The sequence below is a fragment of the Arachis hypogaea genome, chromosome 11 (assembly GCF_003086295.3).
Source record: "Arachis hypogaea cultivar Tifrunner chromosome 11, arahy.Tifrunner.gnm2.J5K5, whole genome shotgun sequence".
NCBI lineage: Eukaryota > Viridiplantae > Streptophyta > Magnoliopsida > Fabales > Fabaceae > Arachis > Arachis hypogaea.
In genome coordinates this window covers 47,361,577-47,372,939 of record NC_092046.1, presented here as the reverse complement: position 1 = coordinate 47,372,939, position 11,363 = coordinate 47,361,577, and positions in this window count along the sequence as shown.

The window sequence follows — 11,363 nt, the reverse complement described above, 5'->3', positions numbered from 1 at the left end:
TCGTGCCGTTCTTGCTGCTTGCTTTATCTGTTTCGCAATTTTGAAATTGCTATGCTGTTGATGTTGCTATTCACTACTGTTCCATTCCTGTTTGATACTATTTTGTTTCATCGGATCTTAATTGAGTGTTGCAAATGAATATATAACTGCACATACATTAGCATTCTTGTTGCCATTTGCTTTATCCTCATTGATTCAGTAAGCCGAATACATTGCATCCATATCCTATATTCTTGCTTGCTTTCTAAATTTGCTAAAGCCAGGTTGATTACATATACTTAATTACTGCTGTTTTGGATTAGCTAAATCATTTATTGTTGTTTTGGATTAGCTAAATCACTTATTGTGTTTTGGATTGGCTAAACTTGCTTATTACCTATAATTTCTATTTTTGGTCTTATCTGTTCTAGGATTCATATCAGCTGCTAATCTTGCTTAAAAGTAATGCTACTTGCATTATTAGGCTATTTGATTTTCTGGGAACGTCCAATTTATAGCCAGAATGCTGCCCGATTTTTTTGTAAATTGTTTCACTCAACTCTCATTTATAAATTGGCTTTGGTACTTTTGAACTCTGCACTAATTGGTTTCAACCAAGCCAAATCATGGATGAATGGGCTCTCATTCCTACTCCTTCTGGTTCCCTTCTTAGTCAAATTGCATTATTGATGATTTTATTCATTTTGCACTTCTTTTATTTATACGATTCATCATCAATAATCTGCATTCTCTACTTGAGTGTGAGTTGCTGGTTCTTTAAGCTTGTGCAATTTTTGTTAATTAGGAACTACAATTCTATGCCACTCACTTTAACTCCACTTTTTAACTCTTAACTGCATTAACTTTCTAACTTCTCTCTTAGTTTTCCACTAACTACTTTCACCCCATTTCAAAGCATGATTATTGTTGATCCTGATAAACAAGCATTCCGCATATCATAGATCTTGGATTGTAATTTTTATTTCATTCTTTGACTTTTAGCTTGCATACAGTCTAAAATTCTACATCTATCTAACTCACTTCATGCTTATATTGCTATTATATTCCTCTTTTGCCCATCTATACTTATCCTGCTCAAATACTATTTGCTTACCTATTTTTCTGCTTTAGTTTAATAAACTGTATCCTGAAACCTCTGCTTTTCAGGATGTCTGACCCTAAAGGGAAAGAAAAAGCTAAAGCAAGCACGGACAAAAGAAAACGAGGAGAGTCCTCTGTGGCTATCCTGGATATACTGCATGATGATTCCTGGCGGGAGAAGAATTTTACTCCGTAGGAAAAAGCTAATCAGTTAGTGCCTGCAACCGACCCAATCAAGTTTGTAAACCAATACTGTGAATTGAAGTGTCTAGTCTTTGCAACTTCAAGGAACCTATATCTAGAAAAGACCCTCCGAATTCCAGCCAAATTACAACAGTACACCACAGAATAAATCAAACAGAGAGGCTGGTACTTTCTGGAAAGGGATTTAACTGAGGTTAATGCATCCTGGGTCAGAGAATTTTACTGCAACTATTTTAAAACGACCCTGGATGCAGTCCAGCTTAGAGGGAAACAGATTCTAGTTACTGAGGAGGCGATTGAAGACACCCTCCATTTTCTGCCTAAATCCGATCAGCTAGATGGTTATCAGCAAGCTGAAGAAGATATGAGATTTACGAGATTTGACTGGGAAGTAATGAAGCGCACTATAGCTCTTGATCCTGCTATCCCATGGGTTATGGGTAAGTCAACAGTGCACCCTAAAGGCATCAAGATCAATTATTTAAATGATGAGGCTCGGCTATGGCAACGAATCCTGAGCAATTATGTGATGCCGAGCATTCACGAAACAGAGGTGCTAGCTGCCATGCTTACTCTTATCTGGTGCGTCATGGAGTGCAAGGACCTGTACCTTCCTAGATTTATCCGGTATTCCATGTCCAGGGTCCATATCCGAGGCACTCTGCCCTTCCCCTATTTGATTACTCAGATGGGCCGCCAAGCCGAGGTACCTGGGAGCTTGCGGATGAGAAGCCACCAGCTGCCGACTGCAAGAAGATCATCCCACATGGCAGAAAGTTCATAGCTCTGGGCTACAGACCGCCCTTTCTCACTGCCTCCGCTGATGCAGCCACATCTTCTGATGCCCCTTCAGCACCTGGTGCACCACCTACACCCACAGCACCCCCACCTGCCTCCCAGCCCATTTACCACCTTGCGAATCGCCTCTTTGAGCGGCTAGACCAGATGGAGCGCCGCAACCAGCGGCGATATAAGCGGTCTGAGCATCGAAGCAAGCAACGCTATGAGCATTTAAAGTTGATGATCCGATCGGGCCACGCTGACATCTCCTCCGAGCCTGACACACCATCAGAGCCATCTGAGGAGGAGGAGGATGAGCAGGAGGACGATGCACGAGCAGAGGCTGTGCAGGCAGGACCCGAGCAGGCTGCGCCACATCATGAGAAGCCCCAGCAGATACAGCCAGCCGATCCACAGGTCCCTTTACAGACAGAGCCTCCTTTTCAGCAGGCAGATCCCCAGACACTCACACAGACTGCAGCACCTCAGGCCGCCATTGAGACACCAGCAGAGCACCCTTCCGGAGATGCCACTTCTTCACACCCAGCCTAATTGAGCATCGAGGACGATGCTATTATATAAGTGTGGGGAGGTCGCCATCTCTGGCATACTTTATTTTGGTGAACAACTTTCAAAATCTTTATTCTATTTTATTTCTTTTTCTGTATTTTTATTTTATTTTTATTTTATTTTATCTTATTGTCCCTTTAGTACTTGCACATTTTCTTTTGCTGTATTTCTGTTTATTTCGACTTTATTATATTTTGCATTTTGGGCTGTGTATATATATCTTAGATATTTAGCTTGATTTGCACTCCTAGCTTATTAGTTGTGATATAGAAAATATGGATTATTTAGTTTAGTTTACCCTTTTAGCATATGAGAATTTGGTTTAATTGAAAATAAAAGAGTAAACTAGAAATTTTAGTTTTTCAGAATCACAACAATCCACCCAATATATATATATATATATATATATATATATATATAAATTGACAATATTTTTCAAAGAATACACTTATTTTTATATGAGCTATTCAAAGATTCACATTAAGTTGAATGGAAACCTTTGATTTCTACTTGCATGATATACATAACTGATATATGATTTTTGAGCCAAAAAACACACAACCTGTGAGTTTTTGAGCCTAATTGCATGGTTACATTATTTAACCATAGTTTTCATTCCTGTGTGTTTCTCCCTTCTTCTCTATGCTTGTAATCTTTACTTTGTTCTACTCTATATGTCCAATATAGAATGTATTTACATACTTACATATGATTGAGGCCATTACTTGTCTTTGCTCACTTGTCCCAAATAAACCTACCCTTTTATGTCACCCTTGTTAGCCACCTTGAGCCTTTTAATCCCCTTCTGTTCTATAACCACATCACTATCCTTAAAGCAGAAAAACAAATTAAATATCCCCAAAATTGAATCTTTGGTTAGCTTAAGATAGAGATTATGTATCAACTAAGTGTGAAAAAACCGTGGGAACATGGGTTGATAGGAAAAAGGTATTAAATTAAAAAACAAATTTGAAATTTGGGTACATGCTCATGTAAGACCAAAATAATTAAAATAATATGTGCATTGATATATGTTATGTTTCTCTAAAAAAATCACTCTATAATTAAATAATTGAATAAGGGGACACAAAAATTACCCCAGTATTAAGTTTAGTAAAAAAAATCAATGCACATAGGATAAAATTAAAAATAAATCGATGCATGAGCATGTAATACAAAAGTGGGAAAATTGGGAAGTTAAGCATAATTTTAAGAATGATATAAGAATATGTATATGTTAGGTGAGATCTTAGACTAATCAAGGATTCAATTTATAGCTCACTTAACCATATATATATATACCCTAACCCTTGCCTTAACCCCATGACAACCTTGAAAAGACCTCATGATGTTTGCATGTGTACATTATATATTTGTTGATTGGTTAGATGAAAAACAAAATTTTAGAAAGCATGACTAAAGAAGAATAGAGTGATTAACCCCAAACACTGAGTGACTAGAGTGTATACACAAATCCAGTGAGGGTTCAATAGCTCAATTACATATTTCCATGTTTGATCATTGCTTGTCTTGCAAGTTTGTCAAATATTTTAGTTAACTCAACTTAATTGTGAACATATTTTAACATGGCTTGGCCCTTGGTTATGCATATGTGATTCCTTGAAAATTGGACTCAATTTAACCATATATAAGCTCTATGTATATATAAGTGGATAATAATTAGAATTACATGATTCATTTAGGTAGCTTGCATTTAGAATTGATTGCATTGCATAAGATTCCACCATTCTACCTTGACTCTTTTTCTGTTTCTCTTAAGCTAAGCATGAGGACATGCTAATGTTTAAGTGTGGGGAGGTTGATAAACCACTATTTTATGATTCATCTTGTGCTCAATTGAATGTTTTTATCAATTCTTCACCCATTTATTCATATAAATTGCATAGTTTTACAATTCCTTCCTTATTCTATGATATATGTAAAAACATGTTTCCTATGCCTTAAAAATATTAATTTTAATTATCCTGTATTACCATTCGATGCCGTGATCTGTGTGTTAAGTATTTTCAGGCTTCATAGGGCAGGAATGGCTTAGAGGACAGAAAGGAAACATGCAAAAATGGAAGAAACGCACAAAATGGAGTTTTGAAGAAAATGGCAGCGACGCACACACATGGACGACGCGGACGCATGCCTCGCGCAGAACACAAGTGACGCGCACGCATGGACGACGCGAACGCGTGCCGAGCAAAAAGCACGACCCACGCGCACGCGTGACTGACGCCACGTGCAGGAAATTGCAGAAAATGCCCTCAGCGATTTCTTGACCCTTTTTCGGCCCAAATCCAAGCCCAGAAACACAGAATAGAGGCTGGAGAATGAGGGAATCAATTCAACATTCATTCATCAATCACAATTCACAATTTTAGGTTTTAGATGTAGTTTCTAGAGAGAGAGAGTCTCTCTCCTTTCTCTTAGGTTTTAGGATTAGGATTTCTCTTAGTTTATGGTTCATGCCTTCTCAAATCCAAGTTCAATATTCCTTTAATTTATGTTTCTCTTCTACTTTTATTTATTCTATTGCTTTCACTTGTTAATTACTTATGTTGCCAAATTGGCTTATAAACTCTTCATGTTAGATTTGAATTTCTATTTAATATAATTTGACGTATTTCAGATTTATGATTGCTTTCTTTAATTTATGTTATTGATGCTTCCAACTAATCTTCTCCTGGTCAAGGAATTTTTATTCGAGTAGATTTTTCCCTTTGGCTTTCGTTGAGTAATTGGTGACACTTGAGTTGTCAAACTCAGCTGTTGATTGAAAATTAGAAATTGCTGATTGATTTGGATCCCTCTAAAGCTAGTCTTTCCGTAGGAGTTAACTAGGACTTGAGGAATCAAATTGATTAGTCCACTTGACTTTCCTTTATTTAGTAAGGTTAACTAAGTGAGAGCAATAACAATTCTCATCACACCTGATAAGGATAACTAGGATGGAATTTCCAGTTCTCATACCTTGCCAAGAGTTTTTCTAGTTATTAATTTACTTCCTTTCCAATTTATTTCCTTGTTCCCTATTTCAAAAACCCAAAAAGATACAATTTCATAACCAATAATAAATCATACTTCCCTGCAATTCCTTGAGAGACGACCCGAGGTTTAAATACTTTGGTTATAAATTTTCTTCATTTGCTTAAGTGACAACCAAAACTTTTGTACAAAAGGATTCTCTGTTGGTTTAGAAACTATACTTACAACAGGAATTTATTTGTGAAATTTTTTACTGACAGAAAATTCGTTCGTCAAGAGGTCAGGCATATAACTTAGCAATTGAACAGCGGAGCTTATGCCCTTTCCAAATTGGCCAGCACCAAACCAGGGAGAAACAATAAAAGTCTAATTCAGGAAACTCTCTACACCCCGTCAGCGATCAAAGAAATCGATAGATCAGACGTGCTGACAATCACAAAACTGAATTTGGGTTGGATGACTCCCATCATCGAATACCTCAAATTTGATGCCCTCCCTAAAAAAGAAAAAGAGGCAAGGAGACTCATAAGGGACTCAGAACTATACTTTGATTCACAATGTAATCTATAAAAGAGGAACCTCTACACCCTTACTAAAGTGCGTTCCGACCTCGTCAATAGAAGAATTCTTAGAAGAAGTTCATAATGGCATTTGTGGAAATCACATGGAAACTAGGTCACTAGCTAAGAAGGTCTTGTGAGCAGGTTTCTACTAGCTGACTTTACAAAGAGAAGCCGCCAACTTTGTTAAGAGATGCCAGCCCTGCCAAAAACATGCCAATTTTTGTGTGGCACCACCCGAAGAGCTTATCAGCATTACCTCACCTTGGCCATTCGCAAAATGGGGTCTAGACCTACTCGGATCATTTTCTCAATAATTCAGATAGGTGAAATATCTCATAGTCAGGATCAATTATTTTACTAAGTGGATTGAGGCAGAACCTCTGGCAACTATCACAACACAAAGAAGTCGGAAATTCCTTTACAAGAACATTGTCACTCGGTTTGGAGTTTCATACTCCATCACTATGAACAATGGTACCTAGATTACCAACTCAACCTTTAGAAGTTTGGTGGCAAGCCTTAAGATTATGTATAAATTCACGTTGGTAGAGCACCTTCAGGCTAAAGGACAAGCAAAAGATGCGAATAAAGTCATATTGGCCAGGCTCAAGCGAAGACTTCAAGATGCAAATAGAGCATGGGCTGAAGAGCTTTCCTAGATCTTGTGGGCATATTGGACAACTCCCCATTCAACAACCAAGGAATTCTCATTCCGACTTGCTTACGACATAGAAGCCATGATTCACATAGAAGTTAACGAAAAAAGTCCAAGGGTTAGATTCTACAATGAAGTGAAAAATATCCAAGCTCAAATAGAAGAACTCAATCTCCTTCCAGAAATCTGAGATCAAGCTCAGATAAAGGGGGAAGCGTTGATGCAAAGAATGATCACAAGGTATAACAAGAAAGTCATCATAAGAAACTTCACCATGAACGTCTTTATATTGATCCGAAATAACATCAGTGTACAGAAGTCGGGTGAAGAAAAACTAGCTGCAAATTGAAAATGACCTTACAAGATCGTTGAAGTCTTGGGAAATGGTTACTTTAAAGTGTCTGACCTACAAGGAAACAAACTCCCAAGGTCGTGGCACGCATGTAACATAAAAAGGTACTACAGGAAAGCGAATCGTGTTCCCTGATGTAATATTTTTTCTGATTTCATGATTTTTTCCCCAAAAAAATTTTCTTAGAGGGAGTTTTAACGAGGCATCACAACAAGGACTAGGAGTTAGACATAAAGAAAACTCTTAGTAATGAAAAGCACTTATAAATAATTTTAATTAATGATAATTCATCCTTTATTCCATTGATTATTCACCACATGCACTAATTTAAGTTTGAAAAAGCGTGAAAATCATTGCCCGACCTAGATGGTCAGCAAGATGAAGCGATGAGGTCCAAATTAGTGTAAGAAGTTATATAAGCAGATCGTGGCATAACCTCATTAAAGCTACTTAAAAACAAGTTAGTAAAAAGGCGAGCCTAAAACGAATCGCAAAAGTAACTTGATAAAACCGACCATCTAAAGTCGGCACCTAGCTAATAGAAATTTCCAACTAGGAAAACACATAGTCTTGACCTACAAAGGAACGATCCAAATAAGTATCCGACTTCCACCGGTTGACACTACCAAAATAGGTTATTCGACCTTGTAAAATAACTCGACCAAAGGCAGGTTCAAAAGAGAGTCATCAATAACTTGTCAAAATTTTCACTAACTCACAAAGATACAAAAACCCGAAAGTATCTACAACAACTCAAATAATTCAAGCAAAGATATTCGGATGATATTTGTTAGTTCACATAAAAACTACCACAAAAATAAATTGTGAAAAAAGTTTTTAAAGAGTCCAAGTAACAAAGCAAAATATCCAACTACAAGCTATTACGAAAATAAAATTGTTCAAAGACCCACAAGCCGGGCCATGAAATGCCAAAGAGTTTGTGAAAATAAACTAAGAAAGATCCTGTTCATTAGTAGTCACATCAGCCACCTCTTCGGTTTGGGTCCCTGGGAGAGTCTCGACAATATGATTTGGAGAAGAAAAAGGGTCTTCATCCATTTGAGTGGGGAAGCTCTGGGAGGTTTCCTCAGCTCAGGCACTTGATGTCTTTGGATCTCCAAAAGGAAGGTCATCATTTGTAGAAAGGACGATCCTCCCATCAACCACAACCTTATCGGGGTCAATAGGAGAGAGGTCCACCTCGGGAGCCAGAACCCGGAGTTGAGCTTTTAGATTCTTGATCATTTCATCCATACCTCGGGAAAATGACTCCTCCAGATTTGCATACTCCTCCTTCAATCTGGAAACCTCATCCTTCAAATCTAGTTTTTCCCTGAAAACCCGAGTATAACTCTCCTTAGCCGTCTTCTTTAGACCTTCCACCATGACACATGCAGCTTCATCTTACTTTGCCCTCTCTCAAAACTTTGAAAGGTCGGAAATGAAAGCCTCATTCTCCTTCTCCAACTCCTGCTTGGCCTCCCGTAAAGATGCCACCTCAACTTTCAAGTCAGTTAAAGTTTGCTGAGTGGCACCAAGGGGAGTCTTCTCAAGTTGTTTTAACAAGGCAGAACAAACCCCCGCTGTCCAAATATCTCCTTGGACCAACACATGAAGATGATTTTTTATGAAAACATCATCCGTGCTTATAAAGCTATGAGGGAGGATGTGTTCTTCACAGAAGACCACATCATTGAAGTCTTAAGCTTTTTTGAACTCGGCTCGAAAAAAGGAGGCACAGGAGGAGTAGGCTGAACAAAAATGCAAAGGAGTACTACCTAGCTCAGTACGGACATAGCTCAGCTTTTCTATAAAAAAATTTTTGGTGTCAAGGTTAGGAGCTCGGCCTCAACACTCTTAGAACAGGACTACTACACACTCATCTACCTCATCTAGATCTTCAAGATTGTATTTAATGATAGTGGGGAACTCCTCCCAGTATAGACTAAAAACAGATTCACCTTTTTCATCAAGAAAAAAAGGTCAGGCACCTTTTATAGATCTGATCTTGAAAAAATAATTTTTAAAAATTATGAAAAGAGTTGTCAAAAATGGGGGAAACTTTCCTTTTCTGAACAGCTCGGAAGACCTTGGAAGATAAAAGAAGGTCAAGCTCTCGACTTATTAGCTGATAAATTTTCATAAAAGGCCAAGAGTTGGAATGAAGTTGAGAAGGGACAATTTTGCAAAGATGAAGAATTTCGAATTCGAAATCAGAAAACGGAAGACTTACCCCAGCTTAGTAAACAAGCACGCATACATATACAGAAAATCACGTTCTGACTTGTCAAGTCGGGGAAACAAATCCTATCCTCAGGATCAGGAGCTATCATCTCATACTTACTCTCATCCTCCCGATCTTTACATAACTTATGTTGTTTACGAAACGTCTCAACATATTCATTATCAATTACAGGGACAGCAGAAAGAACAGTAATATCTATCCAGTCTAAGTCGGATGGAACCTTAGAAGACATGCTGAGTATTACTGAATAAGACATAAAAAGCTATACCTACAAAACGGCAAAAGAAAATTGTCACTACTGATGAATAAATTATTTTATTAGCCCAGATCATCCATATTGAATCACCAAAAATATATCATAATGCAGAAGGGTACCTTTACTCATAGAAATTAGAAATTGATGGAAGGATTTGGATCTTGTGGTTCTTTCGATCTTCCTTAACCAAAGCCTTCTGTATCCCTAGGGCTGAATTGTAACTCTTCTGATGGGAAAAGAGCGACAAAGGCGGCTTTGGTATATTGGGGACTGAAATCCTGAAGGCTCTATTTATATTTGATATGGCACCCATTAAACCCTAGAGCCCAAATAAAAATAGTATCTAAAGTCCAAAAGATAATATATCTAAAATCCAAAAATAATTATCTAAAGAACAAAAGATAATATCCGGTTTTATTCTCATTTAATTCCAAATCAAAAGTAATAATGACTTATTCAATTTAGCATTTAAAACAATAAATGAGATCACCATTATATAAGTAATTTAATTTGAAATAGCATATTTGTGATTACAATTAGTATATGTAATGCCCACAAACAAATTAGGAAATTAAAATAATTTCCTAACAATCTCCTACTTGGGCTATTCATATATTCTTTCTTGACATAATCACATCTTATAAACTTTATGCGCGTATCTGAATGTTATTTCTCTCATTACTTTAACAATCTAGTCTGTCTCATATATTAGATATGGAATCACTGCAGCCTTTATCACATTAATGCCGTGACTAAACCACGACAATCACCAACCTAACATACTTAATGACATAGATCAAATTTGGATGAGTAATATGGAAATTACATGCCAAGTGATCTCATGCATGTCTATTTCCAGCTGGTCCAACTTTAAAACTTATTGGGATCAAACATAAAACAAGTATTGCAAAATGAACATTTCACATAACATGAAATAAACCATCAACTTAATTCTGCAGAAAAATAATTCAATTATCTGTCATAAGACATATAACATAAAATAAACTCCCACTAAACCAAGGCATAACAAATATTGACACCCAATCGAGCAGTGTGCTCATGAAAGACTTTAGGGATCAATCCCTTGGTTAATGGGTCTGCTAGCATATATTCTATTCCTATATGTTCTATGGGAATCTGTTTTTCTTGATTTTTCTCCTTGACAACTAAGAACTTGATGTCTATATGCTTCGATTTTGTCAAGCTCTTATTGTTGTTGGAGTATAGTACTGCTGACTTATTGTCGCAATATATCTTTAATGACCTTTCAATGTCATCTACTATACGAAGTTCAGTGACAAAGTTTCGCAACCATATGCCATGAAATCGGAATCAGAGTACCCAATGATCTCCAAATTTTCTAATCTCTGATAAGTAAGCATGTAATCCTTTGTTCTCTTTAGATAACGCATTACGCGTTTAACAGCTATCCAATGATCTATGCCCAGATTGCTCAAGTATCTACCCAACACTCCCACTATAAATGATATATCAAAATGTGTGCAGACTTGAGCATACATTAAATTTCCTAGTGCTGATGCATAAGGTTTATCATGTATTGTTGTCTTCTCAAGATCATTTTGGGGCATTTCTTGAGACTAAACTTGTCTTCTTTAGCTACGGGTGTGTCCATTGGTCTACAACTTTCTATGACATATCTACTT